This window comes from Rhipicephalus microplus, unplaced genomic scaffold (assembly GCF_043290135.1).
Source record: "Rhipicephalus microplus isolate Deutch F79 unplaced genomic scaffold, USDA_Rmic scaffold_151, whole genome shotgun sequence".
Classification (NCBI taxonomy): domain Eukaryota; kingdom Metazoa; phylum Arthropoda; class Arachnida; order Ixodida; family Ixodidae; genus Rhipicephalus; species Rhipicephalus microplus.
The window spans coordinates 302,501-315,000 of NW_027464722.1; the positions used below are offsets into that span (position 1 = coordinate 302,501).

The 12,500-nt window shown below is 60.9% G+C and overlaps 2 non-coding genes across 2 annotated transcripts; both read right to left on the bottom strand.

The window, feature by feature from the left end:
• Positions 1 to 750: 750 nt before the first annotated feature.
• LOC142791179 (5.8S ribosomal RNA) lies at positions 751 to 903 on the bottom strand. Its single transcript, XR_012890043.1, has one exon. It is a non-coding gene; the product is annotated as a 5.8S ribosomal RNA (ribosomal RNA).
• Positions 904 to 2,622: 1,719 nt separating this feature from the next.
• Positions 2,623 to 4,437, bottom strand: LOC142791198 (small subunit ribosomal RNA). Its single transcript, XR_012890061.1, has one exon. It is a non-coding gene; the product is annotated as a small subunit ribosomal RNA (ribosomal RNA).
• Positions 4,438 to 12,500: the final 8,063 nt, after the last annotated feature.

Sequence of the window (12,500 nt, forward strand, 5' to 3'; positions counted from 1 at the left end):
CCGCCCCAACTGGAGTGGCCCAGTTTTTTGAACGGGACGGGAACTGCGAAGCACTTAGACCGACGGCGGACTACGACGAGAACGCCTTAAGCTTCGCCAACGTTTCGCCAACTCGTGCGGGAGACTTTTTCCGCTTCGCGGCAAGTCGTCGCGCCGTGCTCTCCGCATCAACCGCGTACGCAGCGAACCGCAAACGTCGGGCGCAGCCTCCTCACCTCCCTGCGCTTTGCGCGCGAACGTTCCCTGTTCGCGCGGCAAAGCCTGGAGGAGGCACGGCCCCGCAGCGTGTTCGAGCGCCCGGTCTACGGGACACCCTGCTTACTTCGAGGGCAACAAGCGCAACGCAAGGCTGCGATCTCGCGCACTTTGCGCACGGCTGGAGAAGCTTTGCTGGCCGGCTTTCGCTCCTCGTGTTTACCGTGCGTTAAAGTTGTGCGTCCGTGGCTCTCGCAGCTCTTGCGCGCCCGGTCGCAGAGAGGAGTACGCAACCTCGACCGCACTTTCCCTGCAGGCTTCCTTCCGACTCGAAGTCCTGCGGCGGTCTCAACGAGGTGCCACATCCTCAATGCAGTCGGTCGCCCCCGTTTCGGTTGGGCTCTGGCACGACGGTCGCCACCGTCTCGCCCTTGAGTGGCCGCTGTTGGCGCTCGCTGTGAGGTGTTCAGCGTGCTGTCCGTGTTGCCGACGCGGTCAAAACGAGTCGACGGCTCACGTTCCCTTGTGCGCCGAAGGCTCTCTTGATATGTGATCCGACCCTCAGACAGACGAAGCCAAGGGAAGACCCAAGGCCGCAATGTGCGTTCAAAGAATCAGTGCTCAGTGTGTCCTGCAATTCACACCAAGTCTCGCAGCTGGCTGCGTTCTTCATCGACCCGAGAACCGAGTGATCCACCGCTTAGAGTCGTGAAAAAGTGTTTGTTCAATTCCGTACAGTCAAAACCAAACGTTTCTGGCACTCGGCCAAACAGTGGCCAAGAAGGGCGCTTTTCAGCGCACGCTTGGACTCCAAAACTCTGCCGCGCCTTTTTCGGCTGCCGCAAATCGAGCAAACGGTGTGTTTCGGACGGCGTTTCGCTTCCGCTACTTGCGAGTGCTTTCGTGGTCCACCCCTCTATAAATACTCGGGAGGCGTCGAAGCCGGTTCTCCAAGCCGGACCCGTAGGTATCGTTGTGTGCTCGCTCTCATTGGCCCGCCTAACCAGAAAATGCCTGCGGTACACCCATTTGGATAAGAGTGCACGCAGATGCGGGCCTCGACGGCTACACATTTCCTCGGGCGGCCGCCTCCCGGCCTCCGTGGAGCGCGGGATGCACGGTCCCATCGACAAGCCTCTCCCGTTTTTACCGTGGCGTCGCGGTTCACCACGGCGGGCGGGTCGGTCTCCTCCGCATAAAAAGGGGGACCCCCGCTTTTTGTTCCACGAAATCGCACAAGCTTTTTTCGCATCCACGGTTTGCCACCGCACACCAAAATGCCGATCCGGCTGCCTACTTTAGCCAACAGGTGGAGCCAGGCGCGCCGTACTTGCGCGGCACTTCCCACGTCCACCGAAGTCGGTGCCAAGGACCACTTTCGGCGCCGGAGCCGCGTACGAGCCTACTCGAGGCGGAAGAACGAAGCCAGCAAGGGCCTGGCCGCAAGTGCGTTCAATTGTCGGGACGTCCAAGTCCCTCGTTCTTCCGTGCTTCCTCTTTCGGCAAGTCGTTGCGGCACCTTCCCAAAGCGCGCAGACCCGCTAATCGCGACGAGCGCGACGTGGCCGTGCCGCCTTTCCCTCGGCAGCAAGCAAAACGCCTGGCAACGTCGACGCTCCCCTAACCGCGATCTCGCACCGTGTTTCGTGTGGCGAATTCAAAAGCCGGCCGGCGCTGCTGCAACCATTACGGTCGGTACGCATACGCCGCGGAGGGCGGGACGGTCATCGGAGCGTGCGGTTCCTCCATCGAGTACTGCGCACCTCGGCCGTCGCATCGCCGTGCCATGACCGGCCGCGCGTCAACGCGAACCGGTGCCAGCGAGATCCCTCGCCTGCAAGAACCGACCGGCAGCCTCCGTCACCCGAGGACGCGGAGGCGCTTGCCGCGGACGGCGGGACGGTATGCACTGGTGCACAGCGGACCCGTCACATCGCCAGTTCCTTGACCGACCGCCGACGCTTGTGCCGTTCCTCTCGTACTTGGCAGTCGCCGCGCGATTGTCGGGTCTCGTTCTTGCACGCTCGAACGGTCGGGAGGGCACTCGGCTGGCGTTTCGGGAACGCGCAGCCTCGCCTTCTACCGACGTAACCACGACTCGCCGTTCGCGCTCCGCCGCTCCTGTTTACAGTACTAGGCGGTCCCGCAGCGGTCGGGTCGCGCATTTCGAGCGCTTCGAGCCACGGTGCAGTGGCGGGTCGAAAGCCGACCTATGAGTGCGTTGCGCCGTTTGTACCCGCGTCCGCCACCTGGCCGACCGTCCAAGGTCGCGGTGTTGGCGTCCGCTGGGCGCAACAATTTGTCACGGGGTGCCGCTCCACATTCAGGCAGCCCCGTGGGGAAAAGCCGACCCCGCGTCCAAACGGGGTCAGCGGCAGAAAGTGTCGGGCGCAGACGCAGCTGAGGCGCTCACCCTTCACAATCCGTTAATGATCCTTCCGCAGGTTCACCTACGGAAACCTTGTTACGACTTTTACTTCCTCTAAATGATCAAGTTTGGTCATCTTTCCAACAGACCGGCGCAACCGAAAGGCCGCGCCGGACATCGGTCCGAAGACCTCACTAAATCATTCAATCGGTAGTAGCGACGGGCGGTGTGTACAAAGGGCAGGGACGTAATCAACGCGAGCTTATGACTCGCGCTTACTGGGAATTCCTCGTTCAAGGGGAACAATTGCAAGCCCCTATCCCAATCACGAAAGAAGTTCCACGGGTTACCCAGTCTTTTCAGACAGGGATAAAGACACGCTGCTTCCTTCAGTGTAGCGCGCGTGCGGCCCCGGACATCTAAGGGCATCACAGACCTGTTATTGCTCTGTTTCGTGCGGCTAGGAGCCGCTTGTCCCTCTAAGAAGGTTGTAAGGTGCTGGGAACCCCGCACCTATTTAATAGGCTAGAGTCTCGTTCGTTATCGGAATTAACCAGACAAATCGCTCCACCAACTAAGAACGGCCATGCACCACCATCCACCGAATCAAGAAAGAGCTCTCAATCTGTCAATCCTCCCAGTGTCCGGGCCGGGTAAGTTTTCCCGTGTTGAGTCAAATTAAGCCGCAGGCTCCACTCCTGGTGGTGCCCTTCCGTCAATTCCTTTAAGTTTCAGCTTTGCAACCATACTTCCCCCGGAACCCAAATACTTTGGTTTCCCGGAAGCTGCCCGCCGAGTCATTTGAGTAACTCAGGCGGATCGCTGGTTGGCATCGTTTATGGTCAGAACTAGGGCGGTATCTGATCGCCTTCGAACCTCTGACTTTCGTTCTTGATCAATGAAAACATTCTTGGCAAATGCTTTCGCAGTAGTTCGTCTTGCGACGGTCCAAGAATTTCACCTCTAGCGCCGCAATACGAATGCCCCCGTCCGTCCCTCTTAATCATTACCTCGTATTCCAAAAACCAACAGAACAGAAACGAGGTCTTGTTCTATTATTCCATGCAAGTTTATTCAGGCGACTCGCCTGCGTTGAGCACTCTAATTTTTTCAAAGTAAAAGCACCGGCCATCTCGAGGCACACAATGAAGTGCACCAAGAAAGAACCGGCATGATGTTCAGTCCAAGCCGTCGCATCGGGTAGATGCACTACTCGTCTGGAACTGAGATCCAACTACGAGCTTTTTAACCGCAGCAGCTTTAGTATACGCTATTGGAGCTGGAATTACCGCGGCTGCTGGCACCAGACTTGCCCTCCAATTGATCCTCGTTAAAGGATTTAGAGTGTACTCATTTCAATTACGGGGCCTCAAAAGAGTCCCGTATTGTTATTTTTCGTCACTACCTCCCCGTGCCGGGAGTGGGTAATTTGCGCGCCTGCTGCCTTCCTTGGATGTGGTAGCCGTTTCTCAGGCTCCCTCTCCGGAATCGAACCCTGATTCTCCGTTACCCGTAACAACCATGGTAAGCAAGTAACCTACCATCGAAAGTTGATAAGGCAGACACTTGAAAGAAACGTCGCCGGCTCGTGGCCATGCGATCAGCACAAAGTTATCCAGAGTCACCACACAATACGGGCCGAAACCCGATCGATCTTGGTCTAATAAAAGCACCCGTTACCCAAAGGGCTCCAGGCTCACTGCATGTATTAGCTCTAGAATTGCCACAGTTATCCAAGTAGGAAGAAACGATCTAAGGAACCATAACTGATTTAATGAGCCATTCGCGGTTTCGCCTTATTTCGGCATGTACTTAGACATGCATGGCTTAATCTTTGAGACAAGCATATGATTACTGGCAGGATCAACCAGGTAATCGTTCGACTGCGCGTCCGTCCTCGCCCTCGGCGGGCCGGACGCAGTCTGTGTGCGGCGGAGGCCACCTTCAGGCGCCCCAACACGCTTATTTTGCACTCCGAGATGACGGCGTTCGAGCTCGCTACGGCACAACCTTCCCGAAAGACGAGTGGGAGCCGTGCGGCAAGAAGCACGTTCATGCTCGCTCTTTTTCGTTGCATCGACTCGGTCGCGCCGTGCGGGTTGCCCAAGCCCGCTGCACTGTCGGTGGACCGGCCGGAACTAGCAACGGAGCCGAGACTGCAAAGCCGCCAGACGACGGGTCACGCCCGCGTCTTCGGCGCTTTCGCATCTGAATCGCCCGAGGACGACACGGAACACACCTCGATATCGTGGTAAAACGGCACCGTCCGACAACCAGCCCCTAACGCATCAAGCGGATGAGGCTGCAGACGACTGCCGTGGATTCCCCTGGAGCAGACCCGAGGACACGCTTGACGAGGCCGAAGCCCGCCGCATATCAGACACCCGGTCGCTTTCGCGTGCGCCGCTCACGAGAACCCCCACATAATAGCAGCGATAAGTACCCAGACCTCCTTGGGCCCTAATACGAGCGTACTCGAGAAAATTTCACCGCGGGTGTGCCCCGAAACGTGTGGCATGTTGAGCGTGCCACAAGTCTACGTCGCTCTCAAACCCGCCGAGGTCGTAGAATTTGCGACCCTACTCACGAAATTCCCACCGAGGATACGGCCGCAAACGTACCGCACCTTGGGTAGGCCACGAGTTTGTGCAACACTACGCTGACGGCACAGCACCGAGGTCGTGCGCGCACGCACGGGAAAATTCCGCCGCGGTTTCTGCCGAAAACGTGAGGCACCACGACTCTCCGCAAGTTCGCGTCGACTGCGAAAGACCGAAGTCGTGAACGACGTGTCCGCTACTCGCCGCCGACACGCTGGACACCAAACGTACAACGACTCGACGGCGTCGTAGAGGCCCACGACGCGGTTTTCCTTAACGACGTCTCGGCGTGGCACCGACAGGTTAGAACGGCCGACCAACGTTCCCTGTCCGCCGTTCGGCTCAGTCGAAGGGCTCGGCGACTTCGGCAACGCTGCGAAGCCGCACGGTGACGCACGCCATGTCCCCATTTTTTTTTTCTTTCTGCGTCTGCCGGGGTGCCCCTATAATAGCAGCGATAAGCACCCAGACCGCCGTGGGTCGCTCGCCCCGGCTGACGTGGTTTTTCGTACTCCTGCGGCGGTCGCCGTCAAGCACGTCCAAATACGCTACTTTCGTGGGCGCATTCACGCTCTTTCGCTTCGCCGGAGTGCCAGCACTCACTCTGCCAAAAACGGCGAACATCCGAGCGGCGGTTCCCACTTTTGCGTCGGCGTCGCAAACCCCGCCCCGGCAGACGAGGTTTGCCGTACTCGTGCGACGGTGGCCGGCGGGCACGTCGAAAGACGCCGATATCGTGCGCGAATTGGCGCACCTTGGCTTCACCGGAGTGCCGCCACTGACTCCTCCAAAAACGGCGAAGATCCGAGCGGCGCTTCCCACTTTCGCATCGGCGTCCCGAACTCCGCCCCGGCTGACGCGGTTTACCGTACTCGTGCGACGGTCGCCGGCGAGCACGTGGAAAGACGCCGATATCGTGCCCGAATCGGCTCCGTTCGGCTTCGCCGGAGTGCCAGCACTGGCTCGGCGAAAGACGACGAACATCCGAGCGACGGTTCTCACTATTGCGTACGCGTCGCAAACCCCGCCCCGGCAGACGCACTTTGCCGTACTCGTGCGACGGTCGCCGGCGAGCACGTAGAAAGACGCCGATATCGTGCCGGAATCGGCCCCGTTTGGCTTCGCCGGAGTGCCAGCACTCACTCGGCCACAAACGGCGAACATCCGAGCGGCGGTTCCCACTTAGCCGTCGGCGTCCCGAACTCCGCCCCGGCAGACGCGGTTGCCGAGCTCGTGCGACTAGCGACCGCGAAGCCGTCTCGCGACGCCGCTTTCGTGCGCGGCTCCCACTGCGACCTGGGTCACCCGAGGTCGACGAGCAAAAAAGAATGTCGAAAAAAAATTTTTTTTTTTTTGCGTCTGCCGGGGTGCCCCTATAATAGCAGCGATAAGCACCCAGACCGCCATGGGTCGCTCGCCCCGGCTGACGTGGTTTTTCGTTTTCCTGCGGTGGTCGTCGTCAAGCACGTCCAAACACGCCACTTTCGTGGGCGCATTCGCGCTCTTTCGCTTCGCCGGAGTGCCAGCACTCACTCTGCCAAAAACGGCGAACATCCGAGCGGCGGTTCCCACTTTTGCGTCGGCGTCGCAAACCCCGCCCCGGCAGACGAGGTTTGCCGTACTCGTGCGACGGTGGCCGGCGGGCACGTCGAAAGACGCCGATATCGTGCGCGAATTGGCGCACCTTGGCTTCACCGGAGTGCCGCCACTGACTCCTCCAAAAACGGCGAAGATCCGAGCGGCGCTTCCCACTTTCGCATCGGCGTCCCGAACTCCGCCCCGGCTGACGCGGTTTACCGTACTCGTGCGACGGTCGCCGGCGAGCACGTGGAAAGACGCCGATATCGTGCCCGAATCGGCTCCGTTCGGCTTCGCCGGATTGCCAGCACTGGCTCGGCGAAACACGACGAACATCCCAGCGACGGTTCTCACTATTGCGTACGCGTCGCAAACCCCGCCCCGGCAGACGCACTTTGCCGTACTCGTGCGACGGTCGCCGGCGAGCACGTAGAAAGACGCCGATATCGTGCCGGAATCGGCCCCGTTTGGCTTCGCCGGAGTGCCAGCACTCACTCGGCCACAAACGGCGAACATCCGAGCGGCGGTTCCCACTTAGCCGTCGGCGTCCCGAACTCCGCCCCGGCAGACGCGGTTGCCGAGCTCGTGCGACTAGCGACCGCGAAGCCGTCTCGCGACGCCGCTTTCGTGCGCGGCTCCCACTGCGACCTGGGTCACCCGAGGTCGACGAGCAAAAAAGAATGTCGAAAAAAAATTTTTTTTTTTTTTTTTGCGTCTGCCGGGGTGCCCCTATAATAGCAGCGATAAGCACCCAGACCGCCATGGGTCGCTCGCCCCGGCTGACGTGGTTTTTCGTTTTCCTGCGGTGGTCGTCGTCAAGCACGTCCAAACACGCCACTTTCGTGGGCGCATTCGCGCTCTTTCGCTTCGCCGGAGTGCCAGCACTCACTCTGCCAAAAACGGCGAACATCCTAGTGGCGGTTCCCACTTTTGCGTCGGCGTCGCCAACCCCGCCCCGGCATACGCGGTTTGCCGTACTCGTGCGGCGGTGGCCGGCGGGCACGTCGAAAGACACCGATATCGTGCGCGAGTCGATGCTTCTTGGTCTCGCAGGAGGGCCGCCACTCACTCCTGCAAAAACGGCGAAGATCCGAGCGGCGCTTCCCACTTTTTCGTCGGCGTCGCAAACCTCGCCCCGGCAGACGCGCTTTGCCGTACTCGTGCGACGGTCGCCGGCGAGCACGTCGAAATACGCCGATATCGTGCCCGAATCGGCCCCGTTTCGCTTCGCCGGAGTGCCAGCACTCGCTCGGCCAAAGACGACGAACATCCGAGCGACGGTTCCCACTATTGCGTACGCGTCGCGAACCCCGCCCCGGCAGACGCGGTTTGCCGTACTCGTGCGGCGGTGGCCGGCGGGCACGTCGAAAGACGCCGATATCGTGCACGAATTGGCGCTCCTTGGCTTCACCGGAGTGCCAGCACTCACTCGGCCAAAAACGGCGAACATCCGAGCAGCGGTACCCACTTAGCCGTCGGCATCCCGAACTCCGCGCCGGCTGACGCGGTTGCCGAGCTCGTGCGACTAGCGACCGCGAACGCGTCTCGCGACGCCGCTTTCGTGCGCGGCTCCCATTGCGACCTGGGTTACCCGAGCTCGACCAGCAAAAAAGAAGGTCGAAAATTTTTTTTTTTTTCTGCGTCTGCCGGGGTGCCCCTATAATAGCAGCGATAAGCACCCAGACCGCCGTGTGTCGCTCGCCCCGGCTGACGTGGTTTTTCGTACTCCTGCAGCGGTCGCCGTCACGCACGTCCAAATACGCCACTTTCGTGGGCGCATTCGCGCTCTTTCGCGTCGCCGGAGTGCCAGCACTCACTCTGCCAAAAACGGCCAACATCCGAGCGGCGGTTCCCACTTTTGCGTCGGCGTCGTAAACCCCGCCCCGGCAGACGCGGTTTGCCCTACTCGTGCGACGGTCGCCGGCGAGCGCGTCGAAAGACGCCGATATCGTGCGCTAATTGGCGCTCCTTGGCTTCTCCGGAGTGCCGCCACTCACTCCTCCAAAAACGGCGAAGATCCGAGCGGCGTTCTCCACTTTCGCATCGGCGTCCCGAACTCCGCCCGGGCTGACGCGGTTTACCGTACTCGTGCGACGGTCGCCGGCGGGCACGTCGAAAGACGCCGATATCGTGCCGTAATCGGCCCCGTTTGGCTTCGCCCGAGTGCCAGCACTCACTCGACCAAAAACGGCGAACATCCGAGCAGCGTTTCCCACTTTCGCATCGGCGTCCCGAAGCCCGCCCCGGCAGACGCGGTTTGCCCTACTCGAGCGACGGTCGCCGGCGATCACGTCGAAAGGCGCCGAATTCGTGCACGAATCGATGCTTCTTGGTCTCGCAGGAGGGCCGCCACTCACTCCTGCAAAAACGGCGAAGATCCGAGTTGCGCTTCCCACTTTTTCGTCGGCGTCCCGAACTACGCCCCGGCTGACGCGGTTTACCGTACTCGTGCGACGGTCGCCGGCGGGCACTTCAAAATACGCCGATTTCGTGGGCGCATTCACGCTGTTTCGCTTCCCCGGAGTGCCAACACTCACTCTGCCGAAAGCGGCGATCATCCGAGCGGCGGTTCCCACTTTTGCGTCGGCTTCGCAAACGGCGCCCCGGCAGACGCGCTCGTGCGACGTACTCGTGCGACGGTCGCCGGCGAGCACGTCGAAAGACGCCGATATCGTGCTCGAATCGACCCCGTTTCGCTTCGCCGGAGTGCTGCCAGTCACGGCGCAGAAAACGGCGAACAAGTGTTTTTTTTTTTTTTTCCTAGAATTTGTGTTATAGAAGGCACATTTGATATCGGACGATAATTTTCAACTTTATCACGCGCACCGATTTTCGTGTAGAGGTTTGCAAGTTTATGGGAATTTCTCCACTTGGAATAATGCGATTTAGTAGTACTACGAGAACTTCATGGATGTACTCAAGGGTACGGGGCAAGTCAGTTACGTCAACACCTGCAGATTTTTTACACTTCAAACTGAAAATTGTTGGTTGTGAGTCCTCGTGTGATATTAAAGGCCGATTCGCTAACACATAGAACAAAGAAAGAAAGGAAGAAAAAACGCCCGCGCTCGCTCAAGAAACCTGGGTTCGCAACAAGTGGCAACAACAAGCAACCGAGCGAGTGCGCCAAAACCCGTGGCGGCCGAACAAACGCGAAGTCCCAACCGCGTCAGCCGGGGCGGCACGGGACAGGAAAAATCACTTCAGCCGGGGCGGCGGGGCACCGAATAAACCTCGTCACCTCGTCGCAGGATAAAAGAGGAAACAAAAAGTCTAAACAGCGTCTGCTGGAGCGAATGCGTAATAAAACAACAACAACAACAAAAAAAAAAAAACACCCGCGCTCAAGAAGTCTGCAATCACCACAAAAGGCGACTGTGACCGAGCAGCGTCAGCCGGGGCCGTGCGGAAACGGAAAAACCGCGACTACCGGGGCGTCGAGGCACCGAAAAATCCACTTCAGCCGCGGCGAAAAAAAAACAAAAAGAAAGACGGAGGGGGGGGGGGGGGGAACCACGTCTGCCGGGGCGAAGGAAAAAAAAAACGCGTCTGCCGGGGCGAGCCCGGGTGCGGCACCACCGGGAAAACTGTGGCAAACAGACATGGCGATCGAGTGAGTGGGCCGCCAGCCAGGCTCAGCCAAAAAGTGCAAAGTCCGAACTGCGTCAGCCGGGGCGGCAAAAACCACGTCAGCCGGGGCGGCGCAAAAAACCGCGTCTGCCGGGGCGGCACGAAACCGCGTCAGCCGGGGCGGCGCGAAAACTGCGTCAGCCGGGGCGAAAGAAAAAAAAAAAAAAAACGCGTCTGCCGGGGCGAGCCCGGGTGCGGCACCACCGGGAAAACTGTGGCAAACAGACATGGCGATCGAGTGAGTGGGCCGCCAGCCAGGCACAGCCGAAAAGTGCAAAGTCCGAACCGTGTCAGCCGGGGCGGCAAAAAACCGCGTCTGCCGGGGCGGCACGAAACCGCGTCAGCCGGGGCGGCGCGAAAACTGCGTCAGCCGGGGCGAGCCCGGGTGCGGCACCACCGGGAAAACTGTGGCAAACAGACATGGCGATCGAGTGAGTGGGCCGCCAGCCAGGCTCAGCCAAAAAGTGCCAAGTCCGAACTGCGTCAGCCGGGGCGGCAAAAAACCGCGTCAGCCGGGGCGGCGCAAAAAACCGCGTCTGCCGGGGCGGCGCGAAAACCGCGTCTGCCGGGGCGGCGCGAAAACTGCGTCAGCCGGGGCGAAAGAAAAAAAAAACGCGTCTGCCGGGGCGAGCCCGGGTGCGGCACCACCGGGAAAACTGTGGCAAACAGACATGGCGATCGAGTGAGTGGGCCGCCAGCAAGGCTCAGCCAAAAAGTGCTAAGTCCGAACTGCGTCAGCTGGGGCGGCAAAAAACCGCGTCTGCCGGGGCGGCACGAAACCGCGTCAGCCGGGGCGGCGCGAAAACCGCGTCTGCCGGGGCGGCACGAAACCGCGTCAGCCGGGGCGGCGCGAAAACTGCGTCAGCCGGGGCGAGCCCGGGTGCGGCACCACCGGGAAAACTGTGGCAAACAGACATGGCGATCGAGTGAGTGGGCCGCCAGCCAGGCACAGCCGAAAAGTGCTAAGTCCGAACTGCGTCAGCCGGGGCGGCAAAAACCGCGTCAGCCGGGGCGGCGCGAAAACCGCGTCTGCCGGGGCGGCACGAAACCGCGTCAGCCGGGGCGGCGCGAAAACTGCGTCAGCCGGGGCGAGCCCGGGTGCGGCACCACCGGGAAAACTGTGGCTAACAGACATGGCGATCGAGTGAGTGGGCCACCAGCCAGGCTCAGCCAAAAAGTGCTAAGTCCGAACTGCGTCAGCCGGGGCGGCAAAAACCGCGTCAGCCGGGGCGGCGCAAAAAACCGCGTCTGCCGGGGCGGCACGAAACCGCGTCAGCCGGGGCGGCGCGAAAACTGCGTCAGCCGGGGCGAAAGAAAAAAAAAAAACGCGTCTGCCGGGGCGAGCCCGGGTGCGGCACCACCGGGAAAACTGTGGCAAACAGACATGGCGATCGAGTGAGTGGGCCGCCAGCCAGGCACAGCCGAAAAGTGCCAAGTCCGAACTGCGTCAGCCGGGGCGGCAAAAAACCGCGTCAGCCGGGGCGGCGCAAAAAACCGCGTCTGCCGGGGCGGCACGAAACCGCGTCAGCCGGGGCGGCGCGAAAACTGCGTCAGCCGGGGCGAGCCCGGGTGCGGCACCACCGGGAAAACTGTGGCAAACAGACATGGCGATCGAGTGAGTGGGCCGCCAGCCAGGCTCAGCCAAAAAGTGCCAAGTCCGAACTGCGTCAGCCGGGGCGGCAAAAAACCGCGTCAGCCGGGGCGGCGCAAAAAACCGCGTCTGCCGGGGCGGCGCGAAAACCGCGTCTGCCGGGGCGGCGCGAAAACTGCGTCAGCCGGGGCGAAAGAAAAAAAAAACGCGTCTGCCGGGGCGAGCCCGGGTGCGGCACCACCGGGAAAACTGTGGCAAACAGACATGGCGATCGAGTGAGTGGGCCGCCAGCAAGGCTCAGCCAAAAAGTGCCAAGTCCGAACTGCGTCAGCCGGGGCGGCAAAAAACCGCGTCTGCCGGGGCGGCACGAAACCGCGTCAGCCGGGGCGGCGCGAAAACCGCGTCTGCCGGGGCGGCACGAAACCGCGTCAGCCGGGGCGGCGCGAAAACTGCGTCAGCCGGGGCGAGCCCGGGTGCGGCACCACCGGGAAAACTGTGGCAAACAGACATGGCGATCGAGTGAGTGGGCCGCCAGCCA